Consider the following 27,909-nt stretch of genomic DNA (forward strand, 5'->3'; position numbering starts at 1 on the left):
TCATAACGAAGCTCTTGCTCTGCTCCTCCCAAGAGCCCATGCTTTGTATTCACACGGAATATCTGGACACCCACGCAGACACCACTAACATACATACGCATGAGAAATCATGCCGGGTGAGAGCCAAATGCAGCGCAGAGTGTCTGAATTACAGAAGAGGTGGAATCACTCAGCAACCAGTGTCCTCTTGGCTTCAGTCTGGCAACTGCATAGAAGCTAAACAGCTTCCCCTACAGAAGGAAGGGAAAGAAGCTATAGCCCAGCAGGACAGAGGCAGGAACAACACACAGCTGGGGGCCCTTGAGGGTCAGCAGGGCCATCCAGGAACCACAGCCACAGGCCACAGCAAATGGAGCAGTCAGCCATGAGCCAGTTCTGCAGGGCCCTGCTGGGGGCTGGGGAGTGAGGATGAGTCCAAACTCTCCAAGGAATGATGCGCCCCATCCCCGAGAGGACTAGGCGAAGAATCGGGACCCAACCACATGGCTCATTCATGCCAGGGCAGGACTTCCGGCCCAGCCTGGAAGCCCACACCCTGCAAAGGATCTGATGGGGAAGACGTTGACTGAATGAGAGGGTTGGGAGGACAGACAGGAAGTGAGAGCAGTGGGAATTCAGAGACCAGGAACAAGCCATGTGATGGGCGAGATGGTCTTTGACTTGGGGGGCCCTGGAGACTCAGGGTTCCCCCTGGCAGGTCCCATCAGGCCCCTGAGTAGCAACTGCAGACCCCGCCCACTGCTATTCCTTGCCCTGGGTCAAGCAGGCTGGACCCGGCAGGGCTGGAGGGCAGAGACAGACTGTACTGTGTGCATGTGACACAGTGCGCACAGGTCCCCCGCTCCACTCTGCCCCACCCATCTTCCCCATTCCCCATCTGTCGGCAAAAAGGCAGTGTCATCAGAGAACGAGATCTGGGCTCAGCCTTTACTGGGCAAATAATACTGAGCAAGTTATTTAACCAGACTAAGTCGCTACATCTTCGTCTGTAAAATGGGAAAGTAATAGTACCTGCTCCCCAGAACCACTGGGAAGACTAAGTGAGATAATGCTTATAAGTAACACAAGGGTGGACATAGTACCTGACATACAATAAGTCCTAATAGATACACATTCCATAGCTCTTATAGAAAAACGAGAGTGAAGGGAGCATTGTCTGCAGGACAGAACCCAGAGTCAGTCAGTCTCAACCTGGCAGATTCCATGCACCAATGGCACTTGGAGCCCCCAGAGGCATTGCTTTATGTCTGGAAATGAAGCAGCAAACAGAAGGCCTCTTTGCCCAGATCAAAGGAGCCTGCTCGTCCTCATACTAGTAGCTCTGGAAAAGGTGCTCTCTTACTGCCTCACGTGACTTGTCCCCAACTAATTAACAGTCTGGCTGCTGAATAATACAAATGAATTTACTTACAAAATAGAGACCCACAGAAAACAAACTTATTACGGTTGCCAGGGAGAAGAATGAGGGGGAGCGATGGTTAGGGAGTTTGCGACGGACATGTACACACTGCTATGTTTAAAATGAATAACCAACAAGGATCTACTTCATAGCACATGGAACTCTGCTCAACGTTATGTGGCAGCCTGGATTGGAGGGGAGTTTAGTGGAAAATGGACACATGTATATGCATGGCCAAGTTCCCGTGCGGTTCACCTGAAAGTATCGCATTGTCTGCTAATTGGCTAAACCCCAATACAAAACAAAAGGTTTTTTAAAAATGTGATGTATATGTATATTACCATATATGAAATAGATCACCAGTCCAGGTTTGATGCATGAGACAGGGTGTTCAGGGCCGGAGCACTGGGATGACCCTGAGGGATGGGGTGGGGAGGGAGGTGGGAGGGGGGTTCAGGATGGGGAACACATGTACACCCATGGCCGATTCATGTCGATGTATGGCAAAAACCACTACAATATTGTAAAGTAATTAGCCTCCAATTAGAATTAATTAATTAATTATTTTTAATGTGATGTATATAAGCATGGAATATATATGTATATGTATATAAAAATATATATGTATGTATATATGTATATGTAAATATATATGTATATTAAAATGGAATATTATTTAGCCTTTAAAATAATAATAATATATTTTTTAAAAAACAGTCTGGCTGCTGCCCCAGGTGACTGATGGCTGCCCCTCCTCTCCCTGGAAGGCTAGGGGCAGGGCATGTCTCAGGGAAGATTGCTCACACCCGCTCCACCACCCACTTCACTCATTGAAAACGGAAAATGCTGAAGGGTGTGCATTCCCCTTAACATCTGTTGGTATAAGGCAAACCCTCATGACTGTCCTGATAAACTCAGAACCACTCAACTGGCTTCCCCCTGGACAACTTTGCTAGGTTACTACTGGGACCAGAGAGCAGAGAGGCAAGGAGAGATTAACAGTCTTTTCTTCTTAAATGAAGACGTCTAACTAAAACATTTGTCTTTGCCATCAGCCCATCCCAGCTTTCCACAGGGGCTGGAATCTTTTCCCAGGTTCCCCATGCATTTGTCTTGATCAGTGCTACTGTTGAGCTGGCTCCCTTCCTCCACAGCCCTCTTCCTAGGGATTGCAGGGTGCTATCCAGGGAAGTGACTTGAACATTAGAGCATTTTCCAAGGTGGCCTCTGCTCCCCTGCCTCCAACTTCTTTATGTGCATGTGTGCATGCTAAGTCGCTTCAGTCATGTCTAACTCTTTGCGACCCCATGGACTGCAGCCCTCCAGGCTCCTCTGTCCATGGGATTTTCCAGGCAAGAGTACTGGAGTGGGGTGCCATGCCCTCCTCCGGGGAATCTTCCCGACCCAGGAATCAAACCTGCGGCTCCTGCGGCTCCTGCAGCAGGCAGATTCTTCACTGCTGAGCCACCAGGGAAGTCCCAGTGTCTTTATAGTAAATGACTATCCATAGCAACAAATTCTGAAATCCTAAAACAGTTGAAAAACTGACACAACTGAAAGCTGAGTGTCAGTGCTACCATTTTATAAACGGCCTGCAATTCCCAAAAGGAGTGGATCATTTTTATTTAAAAGAAACATTAGTCATGGAATTGTAGCATTTTAAGGCTGCAAACTTTGAGTGCCTACTGCTTGGTTTTATTTATATATTATATTTGGAGGCCCTACCATATTTCAGAAAGGTTTAACATATTCATATTGCAAATGCCTTTCTAAGCAGGGCTGCTTTGTAAATCAGAGGTGAGGCTGTAGATGTGGAGTGAAGAGCCCTCGCATGGGAGAGAGAAGTTTGGGACTCCAGTTCTCAGCTCTGCAGCTACCTTGAGTGTGACCTGGTTCCCTCAGCTCCCTCCATGCTGCTATAGTGAGTGACAGTACAGAGGAGAGGTTGAGTCAGAGATCTTGGCTGCAAGCAACAGAAAGAACTCTGGCTGAATTAAGCAGAAGGGAATTTACCGCTCCAACTGCAGGATCAGAATCAGGGGATGTTGGAACACCTGGCTTGGATTAGACTTGCTAGGACCTAAGGTAGCCAAGCCACCAAAACCTAGGCAACATACCTGATACTGATGGCCCAATCAGCAGGAGGCCGCTGTTGCCCCTAACAACCTCCCACCAATCCAACTTAGCCTTGCAACATTTGCTCTGGGACTCACTGAAAAAAAAATCAGCCCGGTTGGCTGAGCAAAGTCACAGCCCACCGACTCTAAAGGTGGGCACTCAGTGGAAGAATTTCAGCTCTTTGGCCTTTGACTTTTAAAATGAGAGAGCACAGTGACAGACCATGTGAGGAAAGTCATTCTTTTACTTTGATGGTGGTTTTACTTTTGGTGGTGGATGTCCAAGGGTGGTCTCCGACCAGCAACATCAGCGTCATCTGAGAACTATTTAGAAACGTGCACTCTCAGGTCCCACCCCAGATCTACTAAACTGGAGATTCTGGGGTGGGGGGCCCAGCAATCTGTTTCAACAAGCCCTCCAGGTGACAGTAATACACACCAGTCTGAGACCCACTGCCCTACAAAAAATCCGAAGGCTACTTAAAAGGTTGAATGTCTGCCATCATATTAAAATAACAATTGCCCAGTTTTAATGGGTGAAAAGCCAGAGTTTGGAACCAACTGGCAAGTAAACAAAAATAAAATATTGGGGTAAGGGGTCTCTTTAGACAACATTTTTTTCCTACTGATGTGTGACAGTGTGCTTACTGTTCTAACATGGCTTCAAAACAAATTCAACCCTTCCTTCCAATCACACTGCCGCCTCTTCACCTTCCTACAAAAACCCTGGACCCTCCTGTTTCTCAAGCCCTGCTCCAACCCCTCCTGCCCTCCCTTCAATTACACGACCCAGGAAACAGCCCTTCTATCATGCAAATCTAAAACCTTCCTGTTCCCTTTCTTCAGACGATGCTAATAAACTTTCAATATCAGAACTGTACACTGAGATACTCAGAAGCAAACAAACTGCCATCCTCTGGCCTTCTGTCACCTCTGCCCTTCAGGCCATAGTGTCTTTCCTGCTCCAGCAGCTAGAAGCTGGTTTAATGGGTTAGAGTCCTCTCAGCTCCAACTAGCCCTTGCCTCTCAGCCAGGTGGAAACTGAAGTCTGAAGTCTGAAAGGTTTAGACTGAGCTGGAGGGACACCATGTGGCCATACTTGGTATGACACACCAAGCAAGGGCTTCTGTTTTTTCTTTTTTGGTGGGGCCACAGGGCCTTTGAGATCTTAATTCCTCCACCAGGGATTGAACCTGGGTCCTCTGCAGTAAGAACGTGAAGGCCTATCCACTGGACTACCAAGGAATTCCCAGGGCTTCTGTTCTTTATGCGATCTTTTGGTAAAGACTATGAAACAATGACCTGAGGATATGTTGTGAAAGTTAAAAAAAAAAAAACTAAAGTTCACCCACAATCATGCTAATGGGATTCTTTTTATTTGCTCCTGCTTTTAAATATTTTCTGACAGTTACAACCACAATACCTCTCCATGAAGCATCACTTTCTTTTCCATGGATCTCTGATCATCAGTATTTTCCATGCTCATTCAAGGTTTTTGCAATTGTTCTCTTCAGTGATAGTCAGTAACATGTTAGTGCAATGAAATGGAATGAAAAGGCTTTCAACCGTTCAGCAGGCATGTGGGTAAGCGCCCCATTTCGGGAATGACACGGGCAGGGTTTCAAAACCCAGCTCTGCTACTTACTTAGCTGTGTGATCTTGGGCATGTTTCTTAACTTTTCTGTATCTCAGGTTCCTCATCTGTGAAATGGGGAGAGGGAAGACTATGACCTACTGAATAGGGCTGTTATGAGAATGAAATAATAATATGTGAGGAGACCCTTAACATAGGACCAGGCCGTACCCCTGCTATCAGCATCATTATTTTTAAATGCATCCCCATGGGAATGCAACTGATGCCCGCTGAGGACCTCTCTTGGATGGGATCCCTGAAGCTGCAAGTCTAAGCATGTTTCATAGCTGGAAAAACATAAAATGAGGCAGCTGAGATTTCAGAGACTAGGAGCCTGGGACAGACAAATGGGATTCGGGGTCAGGTCCCCTGTCCCCACTTCTTAGCATCGCTATCAAGCAGTGTGTCCCTGGTCCCCGGTCCTGCCAGTTGCAGCAGGCCCCAGATTCCTCACCTACAAGCCAAAAGAGGAGTTTACCTACAACTGCCTTCATCTAAAACACAACGTACTCAGAAATGTGGAAACAAACTCAGGATTCTCTCCAGGACACATTACCTCAGGACGTCCTTGAGATTCAGTCAAGGTCAACTTGACTTCTAACTACCTAAAATCTGCCGTGTACTCTGCCAGAAATTTCTCTACAGGAAATCATCTTGCTGCCAAGTGAGGCCCAATGAACAAAAGAAAACAGGGAAGAAAAACTCAGAGACCCCCTAGAAAAGGATGTAAGGGAATTCTCTCTCACTGATACCCTCCAGAGAGCCAGACACCCACCTGAAGAATGAGTCTTCCTGAGATCCTCTACAGTGTGTCAGGCCAGGGGACCGAAGATAAATTTTGCCCTCCCTCTGTCCTCAAGGCCTCATCTTTTTGTAAGAGGCAGGCATAGGGAGAGACATAGACACATATAGCAACAACTCTGATAGTTTCATATGTTATAACACGGGGCTATTCAAGGTGCAGTGGAAACAGAAGTGAGCCATTAATTCTGCCCTGAGCAGTCAGGGAAGGCTTCGCTGAGAAAGACCTCTTTTTTTTTTTTTAGTTGGAGGCTAATTACTTTACAATATTGTAGTGGTTTTTGCCATACGTTGACATGAATCAGCCATGGGTGTACATGTGTTCCCCACCCTGAACCCCCCTCCCACCTCCCTCCCCATGCCATCCCTCAGGGTCATCCCAGTGCACCAGCCCTGAGCACCCTGTCTCAGGTATCAAACCTGGACTGGCGATCTGTTTCACATGTGATAGTATACATGTTTCAACGCTAGTCTCTCAAATCATCCCACCCTCTTCCACAGAAGACCTTATTAAAAGGAGGATCAGATTACAGTTGAGACTCCAGCAGGGCTGGATCCACTAGAAAGCTGTTTATTGTAAGTCACACAATTACCCCTGAACTAGGACAGGGCCTTGGGCTAGTGTGGAGGGAAGGGATGCAGCAGAACTGCCCGGGGGTGCGGGGAGGTGGGGAGCAAGTTAAAACATAGATTTCCAAGCCCTACCCGAAGACCCAGACCCAGTAGGCTTCAAGGGGGCCCAAGACTGAGTAGTTAGCGAGCCCCTCCTCCAGGATAACGCTACTACAGGTGGTTCACTTTCCCACCACTCTTGTTAGCCCCACAGCCATCCGAGTCACATCCTAGTCACCCTTCCTTCTTATGGATTCTGTGGCTTCTGCCTGGGAAGTTCCTCCCCTTCTGCTCCCACTTGACTGTCTTCTCTTTCAAGACCCAACAGCTCAAAAACACTGCTAAGGGGACTTCCCTAGGGTCCAATGATTAAGAATCTGCCTACTAATGCAGGGGACACAAGTTTGATCCCTAGTCCAGGAAGATTTCACATGCCGTGGGGCAACTAAGCCAGTGTGCCACAACTACTGCAGCCTGCGTGCCTAGAACCCAAGCTCCGTAACAAAAGGAACCACTGCAGTGTGAAGCCTTCACACTGCAACCAGAGAATAACACCCCCAAAGAGTAGCCCCCCAAAAAATAGCCCCCCTAGAGGGAGCACAAGGGCAGCAATGAAGACTCAGCACAGCCAAAAATGAAATAAATAACTAAAAAATTTTAAAATATACATACTGATAGGTAAACCCTTTCAGATTTCAGAGTATAATCTTATGCCAGGCACCAAGTTAGTTCTTTACATAGATGATTTCATTTAATCCTCAAAACAACCCTATAGAATAGGTCTCCTAATAAATCCCATTTTCCAGATGAGAAAACTAAGGCACAAAGGAGTTAAGTAATTGGACCCTGGTTCTGCTGCTGGGACCTGTGCTTTATCTGTATCCCCCACTAGACTGCTCACAAGATGTGCCTGAGGCTGTGTCTCTGAAGCCCTAGAGCCTGGGGCAGGCCCAGCACAGTTGCTCGGGAAATGTTTGTCAAGCAAAGAAAAGAAGAAACGAATTCCGCCTCCTTCCATCTGTGACCCTCAGCCAGCACCCAGGCAAAGAATCTGCCCACTCCCACTGCCACCTCCAGGAAGTACTCAGCAGTCAGGGCATAACCCACCCCGTTGTTGACCAAGTGACCCACAGACCAAGGGACATGACTTCCTGGACTCTTGAGCCTTCTTCTTTGGTGATACCAGAGAGGGAGTGCTCTCTGTCTCAACTGCAGACAGGCCTCCTCAAAGTCTCCTCCTCCTCGGGGCTTCCTGCCAAGCCTCTGCCTCTCAGCTGCCTCCCCTCCCGCCCTCTGGCTCAGTCTCCTCACCCCACCTGCCTTTCTGCTCCCCTCCCAGCATTCTTCCCCCTCCCTTCCCCCTGCATCCTCCTCCCACTTCCCTCTAGGTTTTTCTCCCTCTTTCTCTCCCTTCCCCACCTCACTCCCTCTCTGCGGCTAGCTCTTTCTCCTTCTGTTGATTTATGTGTGGTGTGTGTGTGTGCATGTGTGTGCGTGTCTGCTGGTCTCTCTCTGTTTCCCCTTCTGGCTTTCTGTTTCTCTCTCCTCTGTCTCTGTCTCTCTGCCTCTCTCTCCTCTCTCCTCCCCACTTCTTCCCTTCCTCTTCTCCCCTGCCTCCACCGCTCTCCCTCCTGGAACCCAGCATCACTTCCTCCCTGGCCGCTCCCCGAGTCCTGGAAGGAGGTCAGTCGGCTGCCCTGGTTCCCTCCTCTCTGCGTCAGAGCGTCGAGGCCTGGGAGCCTCTGGGCCCTTCCCGCCAGCCTCCCCACTTGTATCCCTCAGGCTTCTTTCTCCTCCGAGTCCTCATTAAAGGCTTCTCCCCTCAAGTCCTGCCCCACCTCCCTCCTGAGGGTTGCCTCCCCACGCTGCTGGGGACTATTCTCCCCTAGCTGCCCTGCAGCTCTGTCTCCCCAGCTCCCTGCAGCAGTGGGGGGATCTTATTCCTCGGGCTGGGCCTCAGGTCCTGCCAATGTAGGCCCGGAGGCCTCCACTGGCCCCCTCTGCTGCCTTCAGACAAACTGCAGAAATCCTGGAGCAGAGCCTAAGGGGCTGGTCCCTGCTTGGAGGCCACCCAAGTGAGAAGCCGAGGGGCCTCCATATGGAGCGCAGCCACCCTGCCAGCCGTGCAGAAAAGCCGTCAACTCCAGCACTTTGAGCCACAGCCTTAGGCCCTCCCAGGGCCTATGGGGCCTAACTGGCTCCACAGGGGCTGGGCCATCCGAGAAGGCCGGGAGCTGCAGGGAGTTCAGGACTGTTCTGCCCTCACAAGATGCCTGCAGAAGCCTTTGTTTCCAGGGCAGAAGCTGTCAGAAGACTCCAAGCAGGCTTATGGGTGATAGTGGGGCCCAGAGGGGGCTTAGCCAGTAAACATAAAGCTAGGGCTGCAGGGGAAGAGGAGAGCTCAAGGAGCCCCTACCCCAGATCTCCAGGCAGCTCACTCCATTCCCTTCTTGAGTAAACATTTAACTGAGAGCCCAGTGTGTGCCAGGTACTAGGTGCCAGAGATAAACAGAACGGTTGTCCCTGCCCTATATGGGCTGGTGAGAGAGAAAAACAAGCGGCAAATACAATGTGATAAATGAACTAATAATTCATAATTATGAAAGGAAACATTGAGCATGTTATGAGCAATGAGCAAATGCTGTAAATTGGCAAAAGCATTTTATGTTATCTTATTTCAATCCTCATCTGCACGAAAGGTTTTATCTCCATTTTGCAGATGAGGAAACTGAGGCTGAGTTATATAACTTAACTGCACAGTTAACAAATAGCAGAGCTAGGATTTCTAAACTGCCTAACTGACTCCAAATTACTGCTCCCTACTGATATAAAACGCTATTAACAAACAGAGGGGTGAGGGGGGTTGGGGTATAAGTGGACAGAGTGGGTGCAAAGACTTCACAGAGAAGGTGAAGCCTGTTGGGTTTTTGAAAGGTGAATAGGAGCTCCCCTGGCAGCCAAAGAGCACAAAGGCAATCCAGACCAACAAATGGTATGTCCAGTCTCCTTTGATTTCTTGCAAATTTTTTCTCTAATGAAATTTTTCCCAAGCTATTCAAGCTCCAACAACATTTACTAAGTACCTCTAATGTAGCAAGCACTTTTTAAAATTTAAGTATAGTTGATTTACAATATTATATTAGTTTCAGGTGTACAACACAGTGGTTTAGTATTTTTGTAAATTATACTCTATTTAAAGTTATTATAAAATAGTGGTCATTTTCCCTGTGTAGTACAATATATCCTGGTAGCTTATTTATTATATATATAGTAGTTTGCACCTTTTAATCCCCTACCCTTACTTACCCCTCTCCTCTTCCCCTCCCTATTGATAGCCACTAGTTTATTTTCTATGAGTCTGTTTCTGTTTTGTTACAGTCATTCTCTGTTTTTTAAATTCCACATGTAAGTGATAACATACAGTATGTCTTTCAGCATAACACCCTATAGGCAGAATTTCTTTTTATGGCTGAGTAATATTCCATTGTATATGTACACCACATCTTTATTCATTCATCTGTTGATGGACACTTAGGTTGCGTCCATATCTTTGCTGCTGTATATCATGCTGCTATGAACATTAGGGTGCGTGTGTCTTTTCAAACTAGTATTTTTATTTTCTTCAGATAAATACCCAGCAGTGAATTGCTGGATCATACGACAGTTCTACTTTTAGGTTTTTGAATAACTTCCATAGTGTTTTCCGTAGTGGCTGCAGCAATTTACATTTCCACCAACAGCATACAAATACTCTTTTTGCTCTACAACCTTGCTAACACTTGGTATTTGTATACTTTTTCATGATAGCTCTTTCTGACCAATGTGAAGTGATACCTAATTATGGTTTTCAGTTATATTTCTCTGGGGATTAGTGATGTTGAGCATCTTTTCATGTGGCCATTGGCCATCTGTATATCTTCTTTCAAAAAATATCTATCAGATCTTCTGCTCATTTTTAAATTGGGTTGTTTGGTCTTTTGATATTGATTTGTATAAACTGTTTCTATATTTTGGAAATTAGCTCCTTATCAGTTACTTTCTTTGCAAATGTTTTCTCCCATTCAGTAGGTTGTCTTTATTTTGCTGATGATTTGCTCTGCTGTGCAAAAGCTTTTAAGTTTAATCAAGTCACACTTGTTTATTTTTATTTTTGCTTCCTTTGCCTTAGGAAACAGATCCAAAAAAGTTATTGCTACAATTTATGTCAGAGAGTGTTCTGCCCATATTGTCTTACAGGAATTTTATGGTTTACATCTTTAATTCATTTTGAATTTATTTTTGTATATGGTGTAAGAAAATGTTCTCATTTCACTCTATTACATACAGCTGTCTAGATTTCCCAGCACCACTTATTTAAGAGACAGTCTTTTCTCCTTTGTATAATCTCTCCTCTTTTGTCAAAGATTAATTGACCATAAGCATGTGGATTTCTCTATGGGCTTTCTGTTCTGTCTCATTGGTCTCTGTGTCTTTTTTGTGCCAGTACCATAATGTTTTGATGACTGTAGCTTTGTTAGCATAATCTGAAGTCAGGGAGTGTGTGATATGTCCAGCTTTGTTCTTTTTTCTCAAGACTGTTTTGGCTATTCAGGGTCTTCTGTGGGTCCATACAAATTTTAGGATTATTTATTTTTTTGCTTTCTGTGAAAATTGTCATGGATATTTTGTTAGGGGTTGCATTAAATCTGTATATTGCTTTGGGAGGTATGCCCATTTTAACAATATTAATCCTTCCAGACCATTTAATGAACTTTTTAAATCCAAATTTCTGGCCTCTAAAATTTGCAAAAAATTTAATTTGCAATTCAGAAACTTCCTTAGGATCCTATCATGACTGAGCTCATTTAAAAAAAAAAAAAAGGCAATTAGCATTTAACAGTAATCTTAAAGTCAAGTTTAAAGAGGAAAAGAAAATCACCCATAAAGCCACCACCCTAACACAGCTTTTTCAGTCATTCTGTTTGCTTCCAATTCTTGTCAATAAATGTGCAAGATTTATGAGCAGTGTGGAAGCCAGCGTGTTCATTTTCTTCATTAGTACGGCCAAGCACATGTGAGTCTTTGATGAGATTTACAAATATCCTCTAAGTGGCTGCTTGTTTATTAGCAAAATTTCTTAAACTATCTGAGTCAGCACTCTTATGTAGCAGAAACAATTAATTATCTCTGTAGAAGTTATTCATTTCTTGTTTTACAAAGAAGACATACCCAGTACATGTGTATCTGCTTAAGGGAACGGTCTTCAGAGAGGAGACTGAGTCCTTACCTGGTGACCCAGCTTCCTTCTTGCTCCCCAAAGCTTACACTAGTGTCAGGTAACCATGCCTACCCAATGTTCTAGAACATACCAAGTACCCTCCCGTCTCTAGGGCTTTGCTCTTACCCTTCCCCCTGCCTCCAGTATTTTTCTTCTTCTCCCTGCCTTCTCCAGACTTTTTTCATTCTTTAGGATCCAAATGAAGTCCCCATTTGTCCATAAAGCTTTTTCAGAATCCTCAGGGATTTTTCCTGCCTCTGAGCCCTTCCGCTTTTAACAATCAACACCATTTATTGCTTTATACTGTTGTATCATTTACAGACATGCTCCATCTTCTAAATTTGAAGACTATAAAGGCAAGGACTAAATCTGATTTCTCCTCCCCTGCCTTCTGCCCACAGCTGACAGTTTGCAAATGTGTGTTGATTATAAAGATGCTGTTCATATGTGTTACAAAACTCTAGATTTCTAGCCATTAAAAAATAGTGTGAATTTGAAGTCAGAATGAGTCAGATTCAAATCCTTAGTATATCTATTTACTAATGATAGGACCTTGAAAAATCTCCTAAACCTCTCTGAGCTGTAGTTTTTTCACCTGTAAAATGGGGGCAATAATAGAGGTATTGGGAAGGTCTAATGAGGTAATGGTTAGCACAGTGTACAAAGTGCTTAGTATATCACCAGCATTCAGTAAGCACTGAGTGCATAGTTGATACTATTCTTTTCTCCTACTAATAGTAATGAAAAATAACAGGAAGACTAGAGTTTGCAAACAGATTCCAAAGAGCATTAGTTTAATCAAAGTCATTATCCACCAATATCATGAAATTGTCCATCAAAGAATTTCACATTAAAAACTCCTGACAACTGAGTGGTTTTAGGACTTTGCACTTGAGTTGAGTTCTGTAGCTCTGAGATTTTACTATCCAGTGCCAAATGTCTGTGACCACCACCCCCAGAGTTACCAGTTCAGTTCAGTTGCTCAGTCGTGTCTGACTCTTTGCAACCCCATGAATCGCAGCATCCAGGCCCCCCTGTCCATAGGATACCCTAATTTGAACAGTTGTTACATTGTTTCCTTATTTTTTTAAAGAATTTGCAAGCTAACTCCATTTCCTAGAATGTTAGAACTGAGAGTCACCCTAGGGACTGCCCCTTGTTCTACAGACAAGGAAACAGTGCTCCTCACAGAGTCACTTGGCAGGTAAGTGACAGAGCCAGAATTTTGAACCCCAATATCCCAATCTCCAATTCAGAACTCAGCATTCACCATGTCATTCTGACTCCTTGGAGAAAGAGCAACTCCAAGAGACTTGTACCCCATACACAGGGACACTGGGATTTGATCTCAAAGTGTGTTTATTCGCATAAGCTCCACTAAGTGGGTGGAGCTCCACTAAGCTCAGTGGGTGGTATTTAATTATTCCATTTTCTGATAGTGAGAATAGTTCATGCACAAAGATGCTAAACACTTGCTAAAATACACATCTTCTCTCAAGTGTTCCTGCTAGCATTTAAATCCAGCCTCTATGCTGGAATTTTGAGTAACCTCACTGCTTTAAAAGGTAGGTCTGGGAATACTAAAGAGTCACCAACCCTCCTGGGATTCATATAAGAGTCACTTCTGTGTATGGACACAAGCAGGAGGAAGAAGTGTGCATAGAAGCGTGCCATGCTCCAAAAAAAAAAAGAAGCGTGCCATGCTCCTGGCATATTGTGGATCCAAATAAGTGGTCTTTCATTGCTACAGTTTCACCGAGGAGGAAAGCAAAGAAGGAAAATGGTGTTTGTTGAGTGAATGACTGATTACCAATGGCGTAATTCAGCAATCACTCACAGCACCATCAGTCATGCCTGAGCAATTAAAATTTCACAAACACAACCTCACCCTGACAGGGCAGAGCTTGGCTCCTATATCAGTGTTCTGGGGCTTTCTCAAGTGACAGATTGTAGAAGTTCCTGGTGTGGAGATCTCACAATAAAATTTACCCAGTGGTGCATCTTGCCAGAATCAAGTTTAACAGTCATCACGGTCCTGTAAATATGCTGGACGGGGAGGGGCCATCCCTGCTGAGCAGACACATGTCTCGATTCATGAGGAAGCCCCATCAAAGCTGAAAGTGAAAGTCGTTCAGTTGTGACCAACTCTTTGTGACCCCATGGACTATACAGTCCATGGAATTCTCCACTGGAGTGGGTAGCCTTTCCCTTCTCCAGGGGATCTTCCCAACTCAGGGATCGAACCCAAGTCTCCCGCATTGGGGGCGGCTTCTTTACCAGCTGAGCCACCAGGGAAGCCCAAGGATACGGGCATGGGTAGCCTATCCCTTCTCCAGGGGATCTTCCAGGAATAAAACCAAGATCTCCTGCATTGCAGGTGGATTCCTTACCAACTGAGCTATCAGGGAAGCCCAAAACTGTGGCCCGAGCTAAATCCAGCTATAGCTCCCTTTTGATCTTCATCTCCTATGAAATCAGTTATAACTCTTATCCAGGGAATTAAGCAGTTCTGCTTCTGGCTCAGTGTGACTCCATCAAGTCTAACACTGGCCTCACCCCAACACATATGGCCTCAGAGCCTTTCACTCATGATTTATGGCCTACACACATGATGATAATCCTGATCTATACTGGCTGACACCACAGGGTCCAGAACCCACCATGTCATCCCCTCTAGAAACATGATGTGTGCCACCTCCCCCACCACCCAGGCTAACTCTCCAGGTCTACAAGCATTGCATCTGCAAATGCAGAGAATCCCAGATGGGCCCACCGAGCCCTTCCTGTGTACCAGGGACTTAGCTGACTGTTTGATGGGCATTATCTTATTTTACTCTCCTGACCCAAAAGAGGAATATTTTATTATATCCATTTTCTATGTGAGGAAATGGAAGTCAACGATCAAGTAACTAGTCTGAGGTCACATTGCGAACCAGGGACAGAGTTAGGATGAGGACCCAAATCCCACGCTCATAGCCTCTGTACTCTACAGCAGCCTCTGTCACATCATCCTTCATTGCTGAAGGAAAGTGCTGCACACACATGTGTGAAGACCAGAGAGGCAGAATGGCTAGGACTGCCCCTCGCCTAGCCTCATTCACCCATCCGTTCATCCTTCCAGCAGAAGTTGGTAACTACTGTGGGCCCGGTGCTGTGGCAGGAATAAAGAGCACAGCGGTCCTCTCCTTAGCAAGAGGACCTCAAAGACAAACAAGACTTATTTTGGAGGCTTCTCAGTCTTCTGCAGCCCACAAGTGTCTACTTTTCCCTCCAGGGGCCATCTTTACCAGGAACTTTAGGACTGGACCTTGTTGACTCTTGAGACCCAGATCCCACAAAGTCCTGAGGGCAAGGCCAAGTGCCACCGCTGTTGATCCCAGGCTAGCTAGCTATCCCAGGGAAACCTCAAACCGCGGAGTGATTGAAAGCCTCTCCTTCCCACCTGTCTGGAATTGCTCTTTGACTACACCCTTGCATGACTCACTAGGAGCAATATTTTTGGAGCGCTTCCAATTCAAGTGAAAGTCGTTGGTGTTTCTTCAGTTACCGGCTTAACCTGACATAAGAGGGCTGGAAGGTCTTGAACAAGTTCTGCTTGATGGACCCAACACCTGCTAACACTCCTCATGCAGTTAATGATAATGTCTTCCTTCTCGTGGGAAACCATCACACCAAGTCAGTGGGCACCCTTTAAGAAGACTATGCTTCTTGTAACCAATGAAACTTGAAATGGGTACAAGATTTCTGCAATAATTTCTCTGTGCCCCAAAATTATATTCACTTCTCCTTTAACTATTCTCATTAAAGATAGAGAAAGCCTCCCCTCTGGGACTGCCTATGTCAAACAGAGGAACACTCCAGTTTGTTCCCCAGGGGTGGTAACCAAAGGAGCCTGATAGTGTTCAGAGGACTCGGGCAAGAGCTGCAGGCAGATGACTTCTGTCTTCATTCCCTAAGACCAGATGGGCCATTCCAGCCAGGGAGGTCCTAGAATACACAAACTGCCAAAACAACCCCATTCTGGGTAAAAAGGTGCAAAACAACACAGGTCATATCTGAACGTTGCTCGGCAATGCTTTTCATAGAGAATAAAAGTAAACAAAGAATATTCCTTTCTCTAGTCCCCAGTTCTTGACATCCTAAAATAGTCATCTCATTCCTTAATAAAAAGAATGTAGGTCAGTCTGGCCCATAGAAGGTACATTGCTGATATTGGCCACACTCTAAAAAGAGGCCTCTTAGGAGGGTAAACTGTTGGTCAAAAAAGCATTATGTTCACTAATGGTAAAATGGCTTAAGTTTTGAGTTTTATTCCTTTTGTGTACCAGTGATTTTATATTATGCTGATTTATGGCAAAGTGCTCCAAAAGGCCTTTGTCCCCACAAAGTGATACAGTCTACTCCTCTTCTGCTTACTTGATTCTACCAAAATTCAGTTCCCCACCCAAGACTTGCCGCCTCCAGGAAGTTTGCTCTGACTTGTATCCTGAGAATTTTCCCGGTCTTTGTAGGTTGCTCCCTCTAAATGTTGATCATAAAGCATTAATGGCCTCATATGATTCCAAAATAGGGAATGAATAGTCATCTAAGGAAAATATGCCCTTTGCCCACTGAATGAGAAAGCAGATGGAAAATCAGAACTGCCAAATGACTTTTCAAGGACAACTCAACTGTCAATCAGGAGACCTGTCCCAGGAAATTACTAAATGTATACAATTGCACAGCATAGGGTTCTTGTACAAAGTAGCAATAAAATACTAATATTTCTTTTACTTTTCTGCCAGCTATGAAAAAAAAAATTGTCTATGAAAATTGTATGTGGTGGTACAGCTTTTCTGGGGAACACATCCACTTCTAAAATTTATCCTAAGGAATTAACTGCAGCTGTACACAACTGCAGATGTCCTTTGCTATATTTATGATGAAGCTGAAGCTCTAATACTTTGGCCACCTGATGCGAAGAACTGACTCACTGGAAAAGCCCCTGATACTGGGAAAGACTGAAGGCAGGAGAAGGGGACGACAGAGGATGAGATGGTTGGATGGCATCACCAACTCAATGGACATGAGTTTGAGCAGGCTCCAGGAGTCGGTGGTAGACAGGAAAGCCTGGCATGCTGCAGTCCATGGGGTCACAGAGTCAGACACAACCGAGCCACTGAACTGAACTGAACTGAAATTTATGTAATAGGAAAAAAATGTTGGGACACATTTGTAAGTAAATTGTGATACATCTATTGGAGGAATACTAAGCAATCTTTAAAAATCATGTATGTATGCTAACTTGTGCCCAACTCTTTGTGACCCCATGCACTGTAGGCAACCAAGCTCCTCTATCCACGGGATTTTCCACACAAGAATACTGAAGTGGATCACCATTTCCTTCTCCAAAAATTATGTATAATAACATCTAAAAATATGACAAAATATAATATATTGCTAAATTAAAAATTTTACATAGTATGCATGGTATTATCCCAATTTTGCACATGGAAGAACTTTATTGCATAAACACAAGGAAAAAAAGAAAAATTATTACCCCAGGTTTTTTTCTTATATTCTTCAATTTTTCTGCAAGAACGTATTTTTAAAGTAAAGAGAGAAGTTATTTTTTAAAAAGATAAGATGGGGGCACTCTCCATCCCCCTTCTGATGTCTCTGTCAGAAGCTTTCTCTGTCCCTTTTATCCTTTAATAAAACTCTTGCTACACCGAAGCTCTGAAGAGATCAAGCCAGGTCCCTGGTCCCAAACCTAAATCTTTGGAGATCACAAATCTGATATCGTTCACCATAAGGTATCATTTTGAGGGCTCATCCGGGATCTTCAGGACAAGCCCAGGCCTGATCCTTTTGGACTACAATGCCCCTAATGGAAATGTACCAAAGGAAGATGGGTCTTACTCAAGTGTGAAGAATCAAACAAAGGGTTAACTGGACTTAGAGTGGATGCCAAACTACTTTTTCTAAGTTTGATAGAAGTAAACAAAATGTTGAAAAAATTAGAAGATATTTTCTGTGTTGAGAACTTGATTTTTTTTTTTTAATGAATGAGGCAATTTATTAACTAATGCTTCTTGTTGGCAGCTGCCACCTGTCCAGCGATTCTGTCCAGATCTCTCTGTCCCTGAGGCTTCAGTTTGCAGCTCCCATCTTGGTCCTTAGTTTCCTCACCACGGTTCAATAGAGGGAGCCAGTTGTCATCATGTACGAGAACTTGATTTTTATTTGCTTTCAGCACTGAATCATCCTAGCATGGTGTAAGAGAAAGGTGTTGGATTAAAAATAAAATAGATAAGATAAATAATTGTAGTAAGAATTTGGAAAAAGAAAGTCTCTGTCATTGAATACTAATAAAGCTTTAAGCTTTCTGACAGCTAAGAGAAAATATAGTTTTCATGTTTCATAGTGATTATTGGATAAATGTTTATCTTCTAAAGGACATTTGTCTTTATCCTTGAAGTAAACTTGTGAGTTAAGCTCAATATAACACAAAAACCTTTTTATGCTGTAGACTATTCTAAGGGGTCAAACGGGAGTGGATGGTTTTAAAGTACTGTTTGTGCTGGGCACCAGTTGTTTTCACTACGCAGCATGCGTATAACTTTCTTTTCTGTGCCCCAGTTTTCCTCTCTGGAACCCACCCTCACTCTCATGAAGTCCCTGTACAAAGGGCAAGGTGACTAATCCCTAATTCCAGGGATGGGCATGAACTCAGGCCTGATCAATTATAGCATCACAGTCCCTGGCCCATAGTAAGTAGTTGTTTACGGGATAAACTTTGACCTAAACACAGTCTGTGAAATACAATAAACCTTTTGTGGGACTTCTGAGAGAGAAACACATACTCTTTTCTACTGAACTTAAATGCAGGACAAAAGGCTGCTCAAAACCTTCTTTTCCAATGCTTAGAGTCTGAAGATGAAGCCAATATAGGGACAACCAGTACCAAGAAATAGAGTGAGATTTGGATCTAGTATTAAGCCTCTGCATCAAACTATACCCAAAGCTCTGTCTACCCTTGTACTTTTTAGTTGCATAAGCCAATAAATTCCCTTTTTATTGCTTAAGCAAGGATAAGTTGAGTTTTTTTATTTGCAACCAAGAGAGTCCTAAATGATACACTCTCAATCAAGTTCCAAATATTCATTTCCAATTCTACAGGGGTGGTCAAACACACCCTTGAGAAATTATAAATATACTGCTAAGGGTGAAAAACTCCCCATGAGAGCAATTAAGGGAAGCCAAGATAAAGAAAGTGTTATTATTCCTATTCAGATATCTGAGACCAAATGTCTTTTTTTTTTTTTTACGTTAATCATCCTCTTTGATTACAGTTTAGTTTTGATTCAGGAGTTATACTCCTGAATCATAACCCCTTTCTCAGAATGTTGTTATGAAGAATAAATGAGAATAAAAGTTTATGAAAATGCTTAGAACAGCTCCTGACACCCAATGAGTTCCCAAGAAATTTTAGTTTCCTTCCCCTAGAACATTATTGTCAAGAAACAAAACAGACAGACAAGATATTTGTAAATTATCAAGACCTCCACAGTTGTCCAAAACAATGTTCTTCAAATTTCTTTTGAACTGAAATATGACCAGAGGATATTTGCAAGAAAACATCCATAAAGCAGTGATACTGCTATATATACAAATGATGGGCCAAAGTGTATGCCTTAGGAACAGGCCACCACAGTAGGCACTTTGGCAGAACTATGGATGCACAGAACTGACTCTGAGCAGAGTTCGTCAGAGGTGAAGCAGGAAAGCCTATGAAAGACTAGGAGCAGTGACATGTTTGATGTGCCAACTCAGATAGCAAGGAGCATGAAAACAGCTCCAGGCATGACTCCAAGGCGATATATGCCCCAAAACCTGGCCTTCTTTTTGGAAATGTTGCAGGTGACCCTAGGAGACTAATGTGGTACAAAGAGCATGTGTTTTATGTCATAAGAACCTAAACCACAACCTCAGCACTGCCATTTACTTGCTAGTGACCATGAGCTATTTCTTTAACTCTCAGGGGTTTTTTATCTGTGACATTAGGATAATAGTATGTACTGGTCGTGGCTCCTTTTCTCCAAGATGTGCCAGGCATTAGGGAAGCTCACAGATAGCCGGGTTCTCCTGCTTGGTATATGACGGGTTTGTATTTCTCTATCCCCTTGGAACTTGTGTGTATTCTTGTGGTTTGCTTTGGGGAATTAAATGTGACCCAGAGTGCCTTGTATCTGGCGAGGTGGAAGCTTCAAGAGCCAGAGCATGATTTGTTAGGTCTGCTTTTACCAGGTGAGGTGATTCTAGACACAAGATTGGATCTCTATCAGCCTGAATTGCCTGATATCATATGGTATTTGTCTTTCTCTTTCTGACTTACTTCACTTAATATGAGAATCTCTAGGTCCATCCATGTTGCTACAAACGGCATTATTTCATACTTTTTATGGCTAGTATTCTATTGTGTGTGTGTAAATATATATACACATACATATTGTTGTTCAGTCGCTCAGTCGTGTTTGACACTTTGCAACCCCATGGACTGCAGCACACCAGGCTTCCCTTTGCTTCACCATTTCCTGGAGCTTGCTCAAACTCATGTCCATTGAGTCGGTGATGCCATCCAACCATCTCATCCTCTTTTTCCCCCTTCTCCTCCTGCCTTCAATCTTTCCCAGCATCAGGGTCTTTTCTAATGAGTCGGCTCTCCGCTTCAAGTGGCCAAAGTATTGGAGCTTCAGCTTCAGCATCAGTCCTTCCAATGAATATTCAGGATTTATTTCCTTTAGGATTGACGGGTTTGATCTCCTTGCTGTCCGGGGGGGCTCTCAAGAGTCTTCTCCAACACCACAGTTCAAAAGCATCAATTCTTAGGTACTCAGTCTTCTTTATGGTCCAAATCTCACAATCATACATGACTACAGGAAAAACCATAGCTTTGACTCTACAGACCTTTGTTGGCAAAGTAATGTATGCTAGCTTTTTTTTTTTTTTTTTGTATGCTAGCTTTTTAATATGCTATCTAGGTTTGCCACAGATTTTCTTCCAAGGAGCAAGTGTCTTTTAATTTCATGGTCACAGTCACCATCTGCAGTGAAATATACATATACACACACACACATATATATATATACACACATATATATACATACACATATACATATATATACATACATATGTGTGTGTGTGTGTGAATTAACATTCATTTGTCAATCTAGACATTTAGGTTGTTTCCAGGTCTTGGCTATCGTAAATAGTGCTGCCAAGAACATAGGATTGTACATATCTTTTTGGATTATGTTTTTTTTCCAGATATATGCCTAGGAGTGGAATTGCTTGATCATATGGCAACTCTATTTTTAAATTTTTGAGGCATCTCTGTACTGTTTTCCATAGTTGCTACATCAGTTTACATTTCCACCAAGAGTATAGGAGGATTCTCTTTTCTCCACACATTCTCCAGCATTTGTTATTTGTAGACTTTATCATGATGGTTGTTCTGATAGGTGTGAGGTGGTACCTCATCGTAGTTTTGATTTGCATTTCTCTAATAGTTAACAATGATGAATATCTTTTCATGTTCCTATTGGTCATCTGTATGTGAGAAGAGTTATGTTTAAAGTGGGTGTAATCAAAGGATTGTTGTTTAGTCACTAAGTTGTATCCAACTCTTTTCCAGCCCCATGGACTGTAGCTCACCAGGGTCCTCTGTCCATAGGATTTTCCAGGCAAGAACACTCGAGTGGGTTGCCATTTCCTTCTCCAGGGGATCTTCCCAGCTCAGGGATCGAACCTGTGTCTCCTGCATTGGCAGGCAGATGCTCTACCACCTAGCCACCAGAGCAGCTGATAATCAAATGATACCAAAAGTTAATCAGCTACATTCAGCCCTGAGAAAAGACATTCTTTAAAGATTGTTCAGCATGGGGTGTAGGGGGAAAGTCCAGCAGCCAAAATGTGTCACTGTGTCCATAGCTGCTCTATCCAATAAAATGGCCACTAGTCCCACAGCTATTGAGTATCTGGAATGAGGTTAATCCACATTCATGAGATGTGCTGTAAGTGAAACATAACCACTGGACTTCAAAGACTTAGTATGGGGGGGGGAAAAAAAGAATATAAGCTATCTCAAGAATTTTAACATAGACTATGTGTTGAAATGATGACATTTCAGATATATTGGGTTACATAAAATACATTATTTAGATTAATTTCACCTGCTACATTTTACCTTTCTAATGTTGCTGCTGGAAAACTTTAAACTCCACATGTGGCCCACATTTTATTTCCACTGGATGGTGCTGGTATAATTATTGTCCAGAGGAAAGAGTGTCAGTTCTGGCTTAACTTACCTAAACTAACTCATCTAGAATTTATATTTACAATATTTCATGTCTGATAGAATGGTTTCCAGTGCTTTTTTAAAAGATTGACTTTTTTTTTCTATTTTCCCACTTTTGAGTCCTTTCAATATATTTTAGACAGTTCATCTAAAGCTTCTTGTCTCAATTTTAAGCTTAAATACTAATCAGAAGGTGAGAATATTTGAAGAAAAATCAACACATTCAGAAAACAGGGAGGTTATTCCCTATCACTAGGAAAACCAATGTAGAATTTCACACCATTCTGTCACCACTCTCCTTTCGTTTCAGTGAACAGAGAAAAGGCAGATGGCTCAGTGCAAAGAGCTCAGAAAGTGCAAATCAGGTCCCTCCTATGGGTAACATTTAGCAGGTAGTGAGATCCTCTCCATAGATTTCATACCAACATAAATTCCAGATGGATTAAGGAGACACTTTTAAAAACCATAAGAAAAACAAGAAGAATATTAAATGTACTACACAGTTAACCATTGGGACAGGAGGATTTTTAAAATGATAAAAGTATATTTTAATTCACTGAAATAAAAATAACAATATTTACTAAAAAAGAGGGGATTTGTGTAGATAGAAACTTATTCACTTTGCTGTACATCAGAAACTAACACAATGTCATAAAGAAACAATACTCCAATAGAAATTTTTTTTTAATTACAAAAAAAACACCAATATTTAATTTTAAAGTAAGTCTTGACTCTGTTTCCAGATGCTCAACCCGGGACACATTTTACTCTCCTCCCTTCATGTATAGAGTCAGGCCACCAATTTATAGATTGGCATTTAGGCTCAAATTAGAGGCTGATCTAGGGCTTCCTTGGTGGCTCAGTGGTAAAGAATCTGCCTGTCAATGCAGGAGACACGAGTTTGGTCCCTGATTCAGAAGGATCCCACATGCCGCAGAGCGACTAAGCCTGTGTACGACAGCTATTGAGCCTGTGCTCTAGAGGCCGGGAGCTGCAACTCCGGGGCCCATGTGCCACAATCACTGAAGCCTGCAGGCCTAGAGCCAGGGCCCTTCAACAAGAGAAGCCACCCCAGTGAGCAGCCCACACATTGCAACTAAGAACAGCCCCCGCTCACAGCAACGAGAGAAAAGCCCACGCAAGAGCAAAGACACAGACAAAAATGAATTAATTAATTTTAAAAATTAGAGGTTGACCTTGCCAGTCTCTTAGAATAACCTAGCCTAGTTTTTTTTTTTAATTGAAGTGTATTTGATTTACAATATCATGTCATTTTCAGTTATACAGCACATTCAATTTACACATATTTAAATATTCTTTTTCAGATTCTTTTCCCTTATAGGTTGTTACAAAGTATTGAGTATAGTTCTTTGTGCTATACAGTAGGTCCTTATTTTGTATCTATTTTATATTTAGTAGTATGTATCTGTTAATCCCATACTCTTAATTTATCCCTCCCCTACTTTTCCCCTTTGATGACCATAAATTTATTTTCTATGTATGTGAGTCTCTTTCGTTTTGTAAATAAGTTCATTTGTATCTTTTTTAATTCCACATATAAGTGATATCCTATGATATTCGTCTTTCTCTATCTGACTTACTTCACTTAGTATGGTAATTTCTAGGGTCCATCCATGTTGCTGCAGGAAGAGGAGGATTTTTAAAGTAGCAAGGAAAAAGAGGGGAGAAAAGATGGATAGATTAGACAATGTACAAATTTAAAACTTCTAGACATAAACAATATAAATGAAAGACAAGAGAAAATATAGCAAATATCACAAATATTAAATAAACTTTTTAAATGTATAGCTATTAGACAAATTAATTTAAAAACTATTTTGGCTCCCAAATGTAAAAGGCATGAATCAGTAATTCATCAAAGAACTATAACTAGCAAATGATCCCATGAGAAAATGTTCACTTTCCTTTGTAAACAAATGAATGCAAATTAAAACAAAAAGAAGTTACCTATTCTACCTACCTGATTGGCAAAGTTATTTTTGTGATTGCTGTTTTATTTGGTGCTGGTGAGAATGTAGTAAAATGAGTACTAACATATATCTTGATGGTTCTGAAAATTTATATAAACTCTTGGAAAAACATTTGCTGTAAAAAGACTTTGATAAAGTAACTCCATGTCTGGAATCTATCCCTAAGGGAAAACATAAGCAAAAATTCTTTAAGGCAAAAATACCTGTCACAGAGATATTTATAATATTAAATAATTAAAAACTTTAAAACAATAAGAAAAGGCTTAAGTGAAATATGGTATATTCATTCAATGGAATACCATGCAGTCAATAAAGCTATTTGGGCAGGCTGTACACTAACATGGAAAATGTACTATGATATAATATTTTGTGAAAAAGCAGTTTCAAATTGTGTACATACATATACATTGTATAATCATAATTATGTAAAACTGTTCATTTTAAAAAGATGGAATGGACGTTCATTATGTCTACCTTTCAGTAGTCGAACCATGAATTATATTTTTCTTCCTACTTTTATGAACTGTATTTTATTAATACCTATGAGTGATTATTATGGTAGGCCAAATAGGATAAATGAGCATTATTGTAGACTCCCCAAAAATATCCATATCCTTATCCACAGAGCCAGTGAACATGTTACTTTACCCAGTAAAAAGGACAATGTAGATGTGATTAAATTAAGAATCTCAAGATTGAGAGATTATCTTGGATTCTCTGGTCCAATATAATCACATAGGTCTTAATAAGAGGAAGTCAGGAGTGATAGAGAAAGAAAGATATGATAACAGTAGCAGAGGCTGAAGCCAGAGAGATTTGAAGATTTTTCACTGCTGGCATTGGAGACAGAGGGAGGGACTATGAGCCAAAGAATGCAGGCCACCTCTGGAAGCTGGAAAAGGCAAGGAAATAGATTTTGCCTGAAAGCTTCCAGGAGAAACACAGTCCCACTAACACCTTGATTTTATTTTATTTTTATATTTTGCACATTGTTAAACTTATTTCCAAGTATTCTTCTTTTTTTGGCCATGCTTCATGGCATGCAGGATCTTAGTTCCCTAACCAGGGATTATACCCATGCTCCATGCAGTGGAAGCGTGGAGTCCTAACCACTGGAACCCCAGGGAAGTCTCTTACACCTTGATTTTAGGACTTCTGACCTCTAGAACTATAAGATAATAAATATACATTATCTTAAGCCACTAAGTGATGGTAATTACTTACAGCAGCAACAGGAAACAGATACAAATATATACCATGTTTATGGTGAAAACAAATTGTCTTGGTTAAAACTCAGTTTTATCCTTAAAGCTTTTAAAATAATGCGTGGGGTAATATTTGTAGTCCAGTAACATTACTTCATCATTTAGATGTCAGAAACTGCAGTAGAGCTTAATACGTTTCTGATGAATTTGTCTCATCTTTCCATTCTCCCTATCAACACAGAAATGTCTCACTATAGAGCAATAAACATTGAATTTGGGACAATTTCCTTAATAATGAAATCTAGTACACAAATGTCTGAGAAACAGACAACAAACAGCAGGAAGGAGAAGTTTTTAAAAAGGGACCAAGATGATGAATCATAAGTAAAACACTCCCTTAGTTGAGCAATTCCAGATTTATGCAAACTCAACATTGCACAAAATTTTCCAAAAGATACATAGTATGATTTTAAAGAAATAGAAGACTCTAAGATAGTTCATGGGCAATGGAAATACAGAACAACTGTTATTATCTCCTCACTGGCTTTCAGCCTGTTCTCCCTTCAGTCCGGTGTCTTGTCCCATCCTCAACTCCTGGTTTGACTTCTTATCGGATCCTGCACCTGCTGCTTTGATCTTGGTGTTTCAAGTTACCTGGAGGGTCTGATTCTTGACCTTCAGCTCCTCCTCCAAAATCCCACCCATCATTCTCATCATCCACCCATCTTCTCCATTGGACACTATTCCTGGTCTTAGCTAGCTCACCCCTGAAGACCCAATCTCCAGTCTCAGGCTCTAGGAGACGATGGGGACAGGGTTGATGTGGGAGGGAGAGGATAGAGGTGAGAAGGTGGGCAATCTTCAACCACTAGGCAAGATTATCTTTGAAATGGGGGTAGAAAAAAAAGGAAGGAGGGGGGAGGTGGGGAGAAAAGGAGAAAGGAAGGAAGGGAAGGAAGGAGGAAGGGGAAGAGAAAGGGAAAGGAAAAAAGATGGAACAGAACTGTACAATATAAAAGAGTTACCAGTCATCTTAGGGGGAAAGTACTCAGAGAGCTGTGAAAACCATTCCATCACACATGAAATGTTTTTTAACAAATACTCATTCTAGGTTAGTGGCTCGTATGCTGACCTGACTTATGGGTGAACTGGTTTTTGTGAGTTGGTCTGTTTTCCACGCATGCCCTAGCACACGCACTCATGTACACTATATGGCAGGTTCAGCACATCCTGGACCGAGGGGGAAAGTGCCTCCAACCATCCTCGCATGCAGACAGCCTGCTCAGATCCCCTAATTATCTGGCTCTGTCTGCACTCATCAAGCTGCCTTCTCATTATAATGTGGCTTTCCATGTAGATTTTCCCACCAGGAGAGAACAGGCTGACCTGTAAGTGGGAGGATTCTGGTTCCATTGGCAGTCAGTCTGCATAGAAATTAATAAATCAACCTTTTCTTGGGAATTTGATTTGCAGGTCCGTTCTCAGAGTTTAAAACAATTTTTTACTGCACTAAAAAATAATTCTGTTAGTGTCTTAGTTAATGCAATTCAATGAAACCCACTTTAGGTAGCATTAACACAAGTAGGAATTTACTACAAGATGGTAATGGGGTGTCAGAGAACTCAAGGGCAGAAAGGGCAATTAGGACTAGAACCAGAAACCAGAAAGTACCGAGGCCCGAATCTGCCGCCCTTGCTCATCGTCTGCATCCCAGACGTCTGCATTCCCAGAGAAAAAGGCTACCCCCTTTTACTCATGCTGCAAGGCATCACGGACCTCGTTCCTGTCCCACACCTATGTCACTCTTTCCTCTCTACAGGTTAGCTTTTTCTGCTTCTCAGACATGCAGCTGAAAAAGGCTACCTCTTACCTGCCTCAGTGCCAGAAACCAAAGGAGACAAGCTCTGGTGAATGCCAGTTCTAAATTCCCACAGACAGAATCCAGTTGGCCCAATCTGGGTCAGGTATCCACCCTGATCAAATTCTCTGTGACTGGTAGGGGGAGCTGGGAGCAGGAGGACAGGTCAGGCCCAGCTCCGTGAAAAGGAGAACCATTCCCAGGAGAAGGAAGATTATGGAATGGATGGGGAAAGCATCCCTCAGATTGCCGCAAACTCCAAGTCAGAGATGTTTCAGAATTTGGAATATTTTTTTCTTTTTGGAACTTTCTGGAGTCTGCTTTTACTGAAGTATAGTTTATTTATAGTGTTAGACTCCAGTGTATAGCAAAGTAAATCAGTTATACGTACATACATATATTCTTTCTCATATTCTTTTCCATTATGGTTTATTACAGGATGTTGAATATAGTTCCCTGTGCTATACAGTAGGATGTTGCTATTTATTTTATATATAGTATTTTGCATTTGTTAATCTCAAACTCCTAATTTACCCCTGCCCCCCTTTCCCCTGTAGTAACCATAAGTTTGTTTTCTATGTCTATGAGTCTGTTTCTTTTTCATAAATAAGCTCATTCATATCATTTTAGATTCTCCATATAGGTGATAACATAATATTTGTCTTTCTCTGTCTGACATTTCATTTAATATGATATT

General features: G+C 42.5%; 1 long non-coding RNA gene across 2 annotated transcripts; it reads right to left on the minus strand.

The window, feature by feature from the left end:
• Window positions 1-17,676: 17,676 nt before the first annotated feature.
• Window positions 17,677-27,251, minus strand: LOC122691923. 2 transcript variants are annotated; one of them, XR_006340547.1, is made up of 5 exons: window positions 27,225-27,239; window positions 26,380-26,410; window positions 24,140-24,310; window positions 23,760-23,798; window positions 17,677-18,066 (listed from the first exon to the last, which is right to left on the minus strand). It is a non-coding gene; the product is annotated as an uncharacterized LOC122691923 (long non-coding RNA). The 2 variants fall into 2 exon arrangements; XR_006340541.1 differs by lacking the exon at window positions 26,380-26,410 and having other exon boundaries at window positions 27,225-27,251.
• Window positions 27,252-27,909: the final 658 nt, after the last annotated feature.

This window comes from Cervus elaphus, chromosome 1, assembly GCF_910594005.1.
Source record: "Cervus elaphus chromosome 1, mCerEla1.1, whole genome shotgun sequence".
NCBI lineage: Eukaryota > Metazoa > Chordata > Mammalia > Artiodactyla > Cervidae > Cervus > Cervus elaphus.